The 10,399-nt window shown below is 37.7% G+C and overlaps 1 long non-coding RNA gene across 1 annotated transcript in view; it reads right to left on the reverse strand.

Moving 5' to 3' along the window:
• The window catches only part of LOC141489970 (uncharacterized), a 148,703-nt gene extending 142,182 nt beyond the window's left edge, over positions 1-6,521 (reverse strand). Inside the window, exon 1 of the long non-coding RNA XR_012469036.1 lies at positions 6,197-6,521. This is a non-coding gene — a long non-coding RNA (uncharacterized LOC141489970). The remainder of the gene's footprint in view (positions 1-6,196) is intronic.
• Between the last annotated feature and the right edge of the window lie 3,878 nt (positions 6,522-10,399).

Below are 10,399 nucleotides of genomic sequence, written 5' to 3' on the forward strand. Positions count from 1 at the left end.
GTTGTTATTGTTGTTGAGGGCTGAGGGCAGCTAGGCGGTTCAGTGGATAGAGTTTTGGGGTTGGAGATTCATATTTAGGTGTTCACCTCTGGTCTCAGACACTTACTAGCAGTGTGATCTTGGGTAAGTCCCTTAATCCTATTTGCTTCAGTTTTCTCAACTATAAAATGCACTAGAGAAGGAAATTGCAAATCAAATCTCTCCAGTATCTTTGCCAAGAAAACCCCAAATGAGGTCATGAAGGATTGGACATGACCATACAACATTGTTATTGATCTAATTCATCAATACAGACACACTTAAAGAAAAAGCCATTCACCTTTGCCCACTTCCCAATTTACTCAAAAACTAGGGCACCAGCTCAATGGATAGAGCACCATCCCTGGAGTCAGGAGTACCTGAGTTCAAATCTGGCCTCAGACACTTAATAATTACCTAGCTCTGTGGCCTTGGGCAAGTCACTAAACCCCATTGCCTAGCAAAAAAAGAAAAAAAAACTAGGGTACCAGACAATTATTTTTGGTAGGCAGAGTGATATTAGATTAGGTTATCACTATGGAAGTTTACTAGGAAATGCTATAGAGGCCAAGTAATACTAGTGATATGAGAATCTAGTGATGCTATTCCCTTTGCATTATTTTTGTAGTTTTGTTTTATTGTAGTTGAGAACTACATTTATTTTGGAGTAGTTTTTTTATAATAATCATGTTGTAGACCTAATGTGGTAGAGCTAATGTCTGGTCAATTGCTCAAACTTCCACAACATATATATGTAACCCAGGGGTCCCATGCAATCAGGAAAAAACAAGTTCAGATTCAGACTCAGACACCAGTTATGTGACTCTGGGTAAGAGATTTAATCTTTTTCTGCCTCAATTTCTTCATCTATAAATTAAGGATAATAATTGTACATACCTCACAGGGTCATTGTGAAAAATAATTGAGATATTATTTATAAAGTACTTAGTCTTTATATGTGTGTGTGTGAACAGTAGATACTTAATGTATGCTTATTTCCTTGCTTTCTTCTATCCTCCAGAATCATAGAATTTTAAAATCTTTAGGGACCTTGACAGATAATTCTGGTCCAACCTATAGTCAAAAAGAGACCATCACTAGAACACAACTGACAAGTTTTAAAGATCTCTAATGATGAGGAGTCCATCTACCAATCAATAAGTCAACCAATAAATATTTATTAAGTTCTTATTAAGTGCCAGATACTGTACTATGTGGTGGTGGTGATGATGATGATGATGATGATGATGTTTGTCTTTTGTTCTCAAAGAAGATCATGACATTATGGGAGGTGATACCACAAGGAAAACAAAGACACGGTCATGCAAGGAAGACAATATGTGATACAAGGAAAACAAAGACATAGCAATGCAAGGAAGGCAGAGACAAAGTCATGTAAGGAAGGCAAAGACATGGCAATGCAAGGTAGGCAAAGACAAAGACATGATGATGCAAGGCAAGTAAAGACATGGGGATGCAAAGAAGACAGAGACAAGGTCATGCGAGGAAAAAAAAAGACATGGCAAAATACAAAAAGTCAAACCACATTCCTTGCCCTCAAGGAGCTCACATTCTGATGAGAGACAATATGTAAACAACTTCGTTAATATAAGACATAGGCAGAGTGGAAGGAAACTAATTGCAAAACTGCAGAAGGTAGGATCTGAGCTGAATCTTGAGGAAGAAAAGAAGGTGGAAGAAAGGAAGGAAAGCTTCCCAGGAACTGGAGATCAGGAAGCGAAAAGGTACTGAATGGGGAGATGGAGAGCCCTGTGTGGGGAACAACAAGAAAGTCATTGCCTCTGGATTATAGAGTCCATAGCAGGAAAGGAGTAAAATATAAAAAGGCTCTTGAATTTAATTAAGGCACTTCTTAAAATGTGGTGCCCAAAACTGAATCTAATATATCAGATTGGATCCCCTGGACTCTCACAGAATGAAGTTTAAATCAGGGGGACTTTTAATGGAAATAAACTAATCTTGGCTCATTTATCCCACCCAGTTTAAAAACTGGGAACTTCTGAAGTTAATTCAGGCCTAAGTATTCAATTGCTCACCATGGTACCAAACCTAGGTGAGCAATATTCCTGAAATAGTAGTAATATAACTTTTACTTGGAGCCAAGAAGAGGGGTAAAGTTAGAAACAGAAAACAGCTTCAAAACCCTACTGTGCATGACCAGGTTCATTCCGTTTCCATCTGGCTAATTTGGGAAATTAATCCTTCCAAAGACTTGTGACTCTGATAGTATCTGGCCTAAACAAGGTTAATCAGTAACAAAAATGAGGGATGAGAAACTTCACTGCTGACTCTGGAAAAGGTTTATTATTCACCATTCCTACTTGTTATAAGACTTCTAACTCCTCAGCTAGGTGAATAGAGCACCAGGCCTGGTGTCAGGAAGACTCATCTTCCTGAGTTCAAATCTGCCCCAGATACTTCCTAGCTGTATGACTTTGGGCAAGTCACTTAACACTGTTTATCTCAGTTTCCTTATCTGTAAAACGAACTGGAGAAAGGAATGGAAAACCACTCCAGTATCTTTGCCAAGAAAACCCCCAAAAGGGGTCACAAAGAATTGAAAATGACTGAACAACAACTCTGCCACTAGGAACAGTGTTATGACTTTCATAGTCATAGTCATCTTCTCCAACCCTTTCATTTTATAGTTGAGCAAATGGAAATACAGAGAGAGGAAAGGACTCACCTAAGTTCAAAAAAATAGAAAATAAATGACAAAGACAGGACTTGAACCTGGTCTTCCAATTCCAAACCCTTGACCTCTTTCCACTGGATTTCACTGCCTTTCTAGGAAAAGTATTTTGTCCCTACTTCAGTCATTGTATTATTGTTTAGTCACATTCAACTCTTTGTGATCCCATTTGGGGTTTTCTTGGGAAAGATACTAGAGTGGTTTGCCATTTCCTTCTCTCAATTAATTTTAAAAATGGGCAAACTGAGGTAAACAGGGTTAATAATTTGCACAGGGTAATACAGCTAGTAAGCACATAAGGCTGAATTTGAATTCAGGAAGGTGAATCTTTCTGACTTCAGGCCAGGCACTCTATCTACTATGTTACCTAACTGCTCACTTTAGGAATAAGGGATCCTAAAACTTGAAGGTAAGACAACATACCTCATGAGATGTGTTCCTCAAACTTCATATGATAACATGACAAAGTCATATGCTTTCTATTGCTGGAGCAGCAAAATTCACTATTCAGGAGGTTGCTTGGAGATTTCAAAGAAATAATATCTAACTTTTCCTAGATATCTATAAGTATGAACTATCAATTAGCATTAGCTTTTCTCAAGGCAAATCTCTCTATATTCACACTTGATCCCATTCCATTCCATTTTCTCGAGCTCTATCATACCCACTCTCACTGAATTTTTTAAAAAACTCATTCATTATTTAATTATTTCTTTTTAACATTCATCTTTTTTAAAATTTTGAGCTCAAAATTCTCTTCCTCCCTCCAGTCCATCCCCCAATCACTGAGAAGGCAAGCAATGTGATATCAATTATGCATGTGAAGTCATGCAAGTCATATTTCCCTATTAGGCACCCCCCTCCAAAAAAAAAGTGAAAAAAAGAAAGTGAAAAATCTTTCATTGAATCAATCTCTCTCCCTTTTTATTGGTGACCTCCTTGCTAACTACAAACATACTCTTGTCCCTGTCATCCTTTAAAAATATCCATGCTTGGTATTGTCCCTTTTGTGACTAAATTTAAGAAAGGTGTCTACAATCAACGTCTTCACTTTTCTTTTCCCCCATCTTCTAAACCTTCTGCTAGTCTAACTTCCAATTCCCCAATTCAACTGAAATTGCTTTAAATTTTTCCTCCCCATCCCCCGGTCTCTGTCTCTCTTTTTCTGTCTCTTTCTCTCTCCCACCTCTTTCTGACTCTCTATCTCTCTGTCTCTCTGTGTATGTGTGTGTGCTCTCAGAAAGTTACCAAAGATCCCTTAATTGATAAATCTTCCTTTTATCAATCTTCTTATTTGTATTGTTTATATCTGTACATACCAAATTGTTTGCTTGCAGTCTCCCCCTATTAGAATGTGGGCAAAGACTGTATTTTTCCTCTTTTTTATATTATTTGTAGCACTTAGTACAGTGCCTATCAGATAGTAAGTGCTTAATAATTGTTTGTTGACTATTAGACATACCTTGTGATATTAAGGTTGCAGTTTGGGATTGATTACACTGCATTCTCATACCTTGGAAACATTTTCCTCCACCTCTAGCCCTACTCCTCTCCCAAAAGTTGAAGCTACTCATGTGGACTATCACCATGGGAGGAATATTGTTTCTAGTGAAAAGCAACTCCAGAGATCCAGGGAAAGATGATTCATGACAGCTACTTTATTTGGAGATACAGACAAATCACACAATCCTAGAACAGGATCTCAGAAGACACCTAGTTCAACCTTTATCTGAATAAAAATCCCCTTCTACAATGTCCATAATAAGTAATCTTCCAGATTCCAAGAGAATCTACTATTTCTAGAGGGAATCTATTTTCTTTTGAATAACTCTAATTGCTGGTAAGATTTATTTACATTGTCAAAATTCCATATTTCCCTGAAAATAAACCCTAGTGTGATTTTTTTCAGGATACCCATAATATAAACCCTACCCCCAAAATAAGCCCCAGTTAAGATCATCAGAGGGGTAGACATTTTTAGCACATTTCTTGCAACACAGGATGGATGTATTGAATTGTAAAATGAATTACTATATAAATAAGTATAATTAAAAATTATTGAAATTAATACTTAAAATAAATAATGTAAATTATAATTATTTATAAAAACCCAAGAGGGCAACTTTGGACAAGAGGTAAACACCTATGCAAACAGATGAATTCAAAACTTATTGTTGAATAATCGATTGAAGTACAGACACAATGCAGGAATGACATGCACACTTTCTGGATGGAAAGAAAGCCCACCTCTAATCATCACTATGGGCAAGAAAGATAAAATTTGAACATATATTCGGCATTTATTTTCTTGAAATTGAAAAAAGCCTGGTGCACCCAAGCAGTTGTAATTTAATGCTGACATTTGTTTTTGCAAAGTGATCAAAGAGGTTTGCTAATCTGAGATACAGCCAGCACTCACCATGCTAAAGAACTTCTTTGCAGAGAGAAGAATAGATCAAATAATGATATGGCAGGAATGACTGCCTATCTTCAGACTCTTAATAGTGTAATAAACAAGCCAGTCAAGGACCATTTGTGTATGGAAATCAATGACTACTTTGAAATTAGAATGGAGAGAAATCAGAGTGGAACCTTTGTGAAGTCTAGCCTATCAAAGATCATGACTTGGGTAAAGAATTCATGGGATAAAAAACACTGAGAGCTATGCTACCAAAGCACTATGAGCAGGCTACATGGACAAGAAGTGTTCATTTAAGGAGAGATCTGTTACTGGACATGAGAGATCAAATTGGGACCAATGGTTCTACAGGAAATAGAGCTGCAACAAATTCAGTTCAGAATTTGAGGTTTGGAGAGTTATGATGATATTCCAGAAGATGACATGACTGTATTTGAATAAACAGATTTTTATATATGAGTAAATGTAGACAGTTGTACATGAAAAAAAATTTACATACCCTGAAAATGAGTCCTAATGCGTCTTTGAAGCATCTTTTTCTGATCTTATTTTCAGGGAAATATGGTATGTCCCTCTGCAGTGTCCCTAACACTATCTTCAAGGGTAATACCATCTAGTTGGCACATCAAGACACTTTTCTGAAAAACTAGAGAATAACATTTTTGATACTGACTCCAAGTGCTAAAGGGGTTCAAAGAAAGTTGGAGTTGTCAAGAAAATAAAATTATATCTACTTATCTAGCTCATGTTTTCAAATTCCAATCATGATATCTCAACCACCGCTTTTCCAAATGGACACTCATTGGGTCAAATTTTGAAACCAAAGGCACCCAACTAGTAAATTTCAAGAATTTTCTAGAGTAGTTCTGGAGCCCCATCTTTCCTGCTAATCAAGAAAGACTTCATGGATTAAGATGGCAGTCATATTTGAGAATTAAGAAGAAGTTGGACAGACAAAGGTGGATGGGGGACAAAGAACAGAGGCAGAATATTGAAAAAAAATTAAATATGTTGAAGCATATATTGAAAAAATTAAATAAACTGACCTGAATTAAGGGTTCCTAGAAGGGAACAATGGGGGACAAAATTGGAAGCTGAGGTTTCTTGGTAGAGCTCTGAATGAAGTCTTCTTGAGCAGGTGAATAGCATAATGAAAATGCCATTTGCTGATAGTGCTGTACATAATAAATTGCAGGAGGAAGAAAATAGAGGCAGAGATATTTTCTTCAGTTTTTGAGGAAGGCATTGAAATTCCTAACTTTCCACCTCTAAACTATTGGTTTACCCATGGATATTTATAGTACATCACTCTCACCTCTACTCTCCTGGGATAGACTTCCTTTCATCTATACATAAAGGAACAATAGACAAGAAGTCCATAAGGATTCTAGTCTTTTTTTCCCTTGATTTTTAAGCTTAAAGCTCAGTGGAAAGGTATTGACATTATTTCCTTGAAAAATCCGTGCCTGCCTGTACACGTCCCTGTCAATAATTGTCGTGTTGGCAATTGGAAATGGGCCTTTGGCAGCTAGCCTAGTAACGTCAAACAGTCTCCATTAGGTTTGAAAGCTCTGTGCTCCAGTAATGGGTTGATACTCTACCTGATATGATTGTACAAAATTACATAATTGATTCCTGGGACACTGCATCACACACATTTTATAGGTTTCTTTTATTGTGTGCCTCAAAAGACAAGTGCTCTTTCATTCATTTTCTTCTGTAAGAGGATTTTTAACCATGTCCTTCTCTAGTCCCAATAACTCTGTCTGTGTGTGTGTGTTTGTACATGTAGGTGTGTCTGTGTAGATAGATGTATATGCATATACATGCACATGTGACTATTCCACACTCTTTCACTGTTGTTATAAACTCAAAACTATGATTTTCCATGAAGTCTGCAATGAAAGAAGTGGGTTTTGAAGTGTGGTTTCAACAACCCTAAGGATCAGAAGCTATTTCATTCTGAGTACAAAATAAGCTGTTAACAGTGGTTCATCAGTTCTCTAGTGCTGAAATTTATTTAGGTCTGTAAAATTCAAAGTAAGATTTCGGGGTTTTCTCTCTCATAATGCTCACTTTAAAGCATGTTTTGTAAATGCAGGCATGTTATTACTTTAAAAAACCTGTTATTTCTAACCTCTAGCAAGCCTATGGTCAGGAAACAATGATAGGCTATAGGAGAATTGATTTCAATGAATGCTGATCGGTTGAATTCCATTGAGGCAGGAACAAATGGTCCTGGGTTGAAGAGGGAAGGCAAATGGAGGGTGGAAGGCTATTCTGCCTATGTAAAAAGAAAGGAGAAAAGGGTCAACTTTTCAAAATCACAGCATTTAAAACTGGAAAGAACTCTATAGATCATGAAATCCAACCCCCTCATTTTACAAATAAAGCAACTGAGGCTCTAAGCCATTAAATATTCTGCCCAGGATCACATTGATAGTACAGGATTTAAGCCAAAGTTTTCTGATCTCAAAGTCAGTGCTCTTTGTGCTTCATACTGCCCCAATACCACCTCTCTTTTCAGTGAAGTTGAGCAAATTAATCAACAGGCATGACAAATCCACTGCCTCGTCATATAAAATACTAGATACTGGAAGAAGTGAGGTTACACGCTATACTCTGTGAGCCCCCTGGCATGATGGGAATCTGTGTCTGAGAGGCAGGGACAAAAATCACAATGTTCTGAAGCAATCATTCCCTCCTAGAGAGCTCTGGGTGCAATAGGGCAAGGGCTTATGGGAACAAAGTGAGAACTCAGAATTATTGAAACTGGGACAGATTTGGCTGACAAAAAGAAAGCAGTGGCAGCTGCGGTTGCAGCTCACAGGTGAGCTTGAACACAGTAATGGGAAGAGGGAGCAGACCCTCCCTTGATAAGTACATCCCTTACCCCAAATGGAGGTCAAAGAGAAAGATGAGTTACCATAGCAACAGAACCCTTGGGGTGGCAACCAAGATGGCAGGACTTGGTGGAATGCTATGAAATAAAGCTCAGACAGAGGAGATCTTGAAGAATAAATGCAAAACCTCACAAAGAATAAGAACACTATCTCCAACAATCAACATCCAAAAGTAAAAATGACTTGACTGGTATTAGTTCCATATCATAGTAGGAAGAATGAATGCTGTTAATGACTTATCCAGTATTCTGCTCCTATCCTCTGGACCATAGGCATCATTTCAATTCAACTGAGAAACATCTTTATTAGGTACCTGATGTTTGCAGAGCACTATTCCAAGAACTAGGGAAAACACAAATGTTGAATAAAATATAAACCTTGGCTCATAGAATTTATGTATACTAAAGTCATCTCTACAACCAGCAGCATGGAATATGATATATGATATGAATTGATGTTCCCTATGATGAAATGGGAGAAAAGTAACAAAGGCAAAAGGTTCTCTATAGGAACAACTGAGCAAGTTCAGTAGTAGAGAGGGAACTCGGTGCAAAGAAGGGAGTGAACTATTTTTTATCAAAGTATGAATTACAACCAAGGTTGCATTCTGGTCCTCTAAAAATGGCAAGTTTATGGTGAAGTACCTCAAGGGAAAAATAGCCCAGGGTACAATGGGATAAGAAATGGATGAAGTAGGATGGTCAGGGGCTTTCCACTATATTATGGATGAAAGTCCTTTTTCTATTGAAGGTCAACTATATATATATAGTATAATTGGCCAACTAGGATCCTCAGACCTGTCTGCTGCCTTATGTGGAGGTTATTTGCACCAAGAGAGAACCCATTTTGACTGGGTCAGAAGTGTTATTAAGGGTTTACTACACATCAGTCACTGTGCTAAGCACTGGAATTATAAATAAAGACAAAAACCCAATCCCTACCCTTTAGAAATTCACAATCTAATGGGGGAAATAAGCACATAGAGAGTACAAAATTGAATCAGCCAATATGATTCACCTCTGGCAAGTTGAAGGATTTGCCCCAGAGCAGGCATGAGACCCTAAAGAATTAGTAAACCAAAATAAGCATCATCCAAAGTCAATAATACTTTCCTTAGGAAATACAATTGTTCTTGCAATTTGCCAGTTGGATGCTGATAAATAGAACAAATATCTTTGGTAATAAAATATGTTATGTAGGTTTCTATCCTTCATCAAAGAGCATCTAATGTACCTGTTCAATTACTTTGTTATCAGAGATGAGATTTTTATAATAAGAAGCATTTTAGGAGGATTATTGTTTCTTTATTGTTGTTTCAGGGTCTCTATCTGGGAAAAAAATAAAACCATTCTTGGATGGTGTGGTCAAGGACTAAACAAGGAGGAATGTGGAACTTAAATGACCTGATCAATTCCCCTTAGGACCAGCCTTCCTTTGAATTTCAAGGCTAAGACCTCAAAACTATCTTGACAAGTAAATGGACCCTTCTCCAGTCTTCTTCCCATCATCTATTTTGATCTATCATTGCATCCCACTGGATGCAATATTCTGAAGAAAAAGGAAGAGGGGGAGGAGCTCAGATCTACCCATAACTGCATTAAGCAGAATTCCTCTTACTGAAATCTGTCCCCTAAGCAGAGAATGAGGACTTTTCCCTCAGAAAGGTTGGTTAGACCACTAAGGTTATGCAAAAATTTCAAAAGCAAAAATGAATGTTTTGGACTGGGCTCTTTTCTGACCACTAGAATAAGATGGTCATCAAACATAATTCCCTTTCACAGGGAAGATAGGTATAAATCAGGTAAGCAAGATGGTCACCATCTGGAATTTTCTATGGAAGAAGCACCAGGAATGGGGATAAAGTAGAAGTAGCAGAAGAATTAAGAGAAATTCATACCAGTCTACTTCATGTGTCTCTGAATAGGGATGAGTAGGAGTGTTAACAAGCCAGGTCAAGGCACCAGGGAGATCTAATCATGGCAGGAGGTGGGGGGAGCAGGAGGAATACAGAAAGCTAAGGTTAAGAAACCAAGATTGTAGGCAGAATTCTGGTATGCTTGAAACAGATGGCTTAAGAGGCTTATTCAGTGGGCTGTGAGCTCAGAATTTTCTGAGTCACTTGGCTGATTTCCTTCTGTAGGGGCACAAGTGGATATCTGTGTGCACTGCTGAAAGAGAAAGCTTGGGATGTTTCGGTATAAACATTGGAATTGCTGCCCTTTGGACAGAACCAAGATGGGGAGAAGTCCATGGCTCTCACTTCAAAAACAAAAAGCATCTTCCCAAGCTTCCTTCTAAAAACTTTATCAAAGAAGTGGGAACTGAAGAAATACAGAAATGAAGAAC

The sequence above is a fragment of the Macrotis lagotis genome, chromosome 5 (genome assembly GCF_037893015.1).
Source record: "Macrotis lagotis isolate mMagLag1 chromosome 5, bilby.v1.9.chrom.fasta, whole genome shotgun sequence".
Taxonomy (NCBI): Eukaryota; Metazoa; Chordata; class Mammalia; order Peramelemorphia; family Peramelidae; genus Macrotis; species Macrotis lagotis.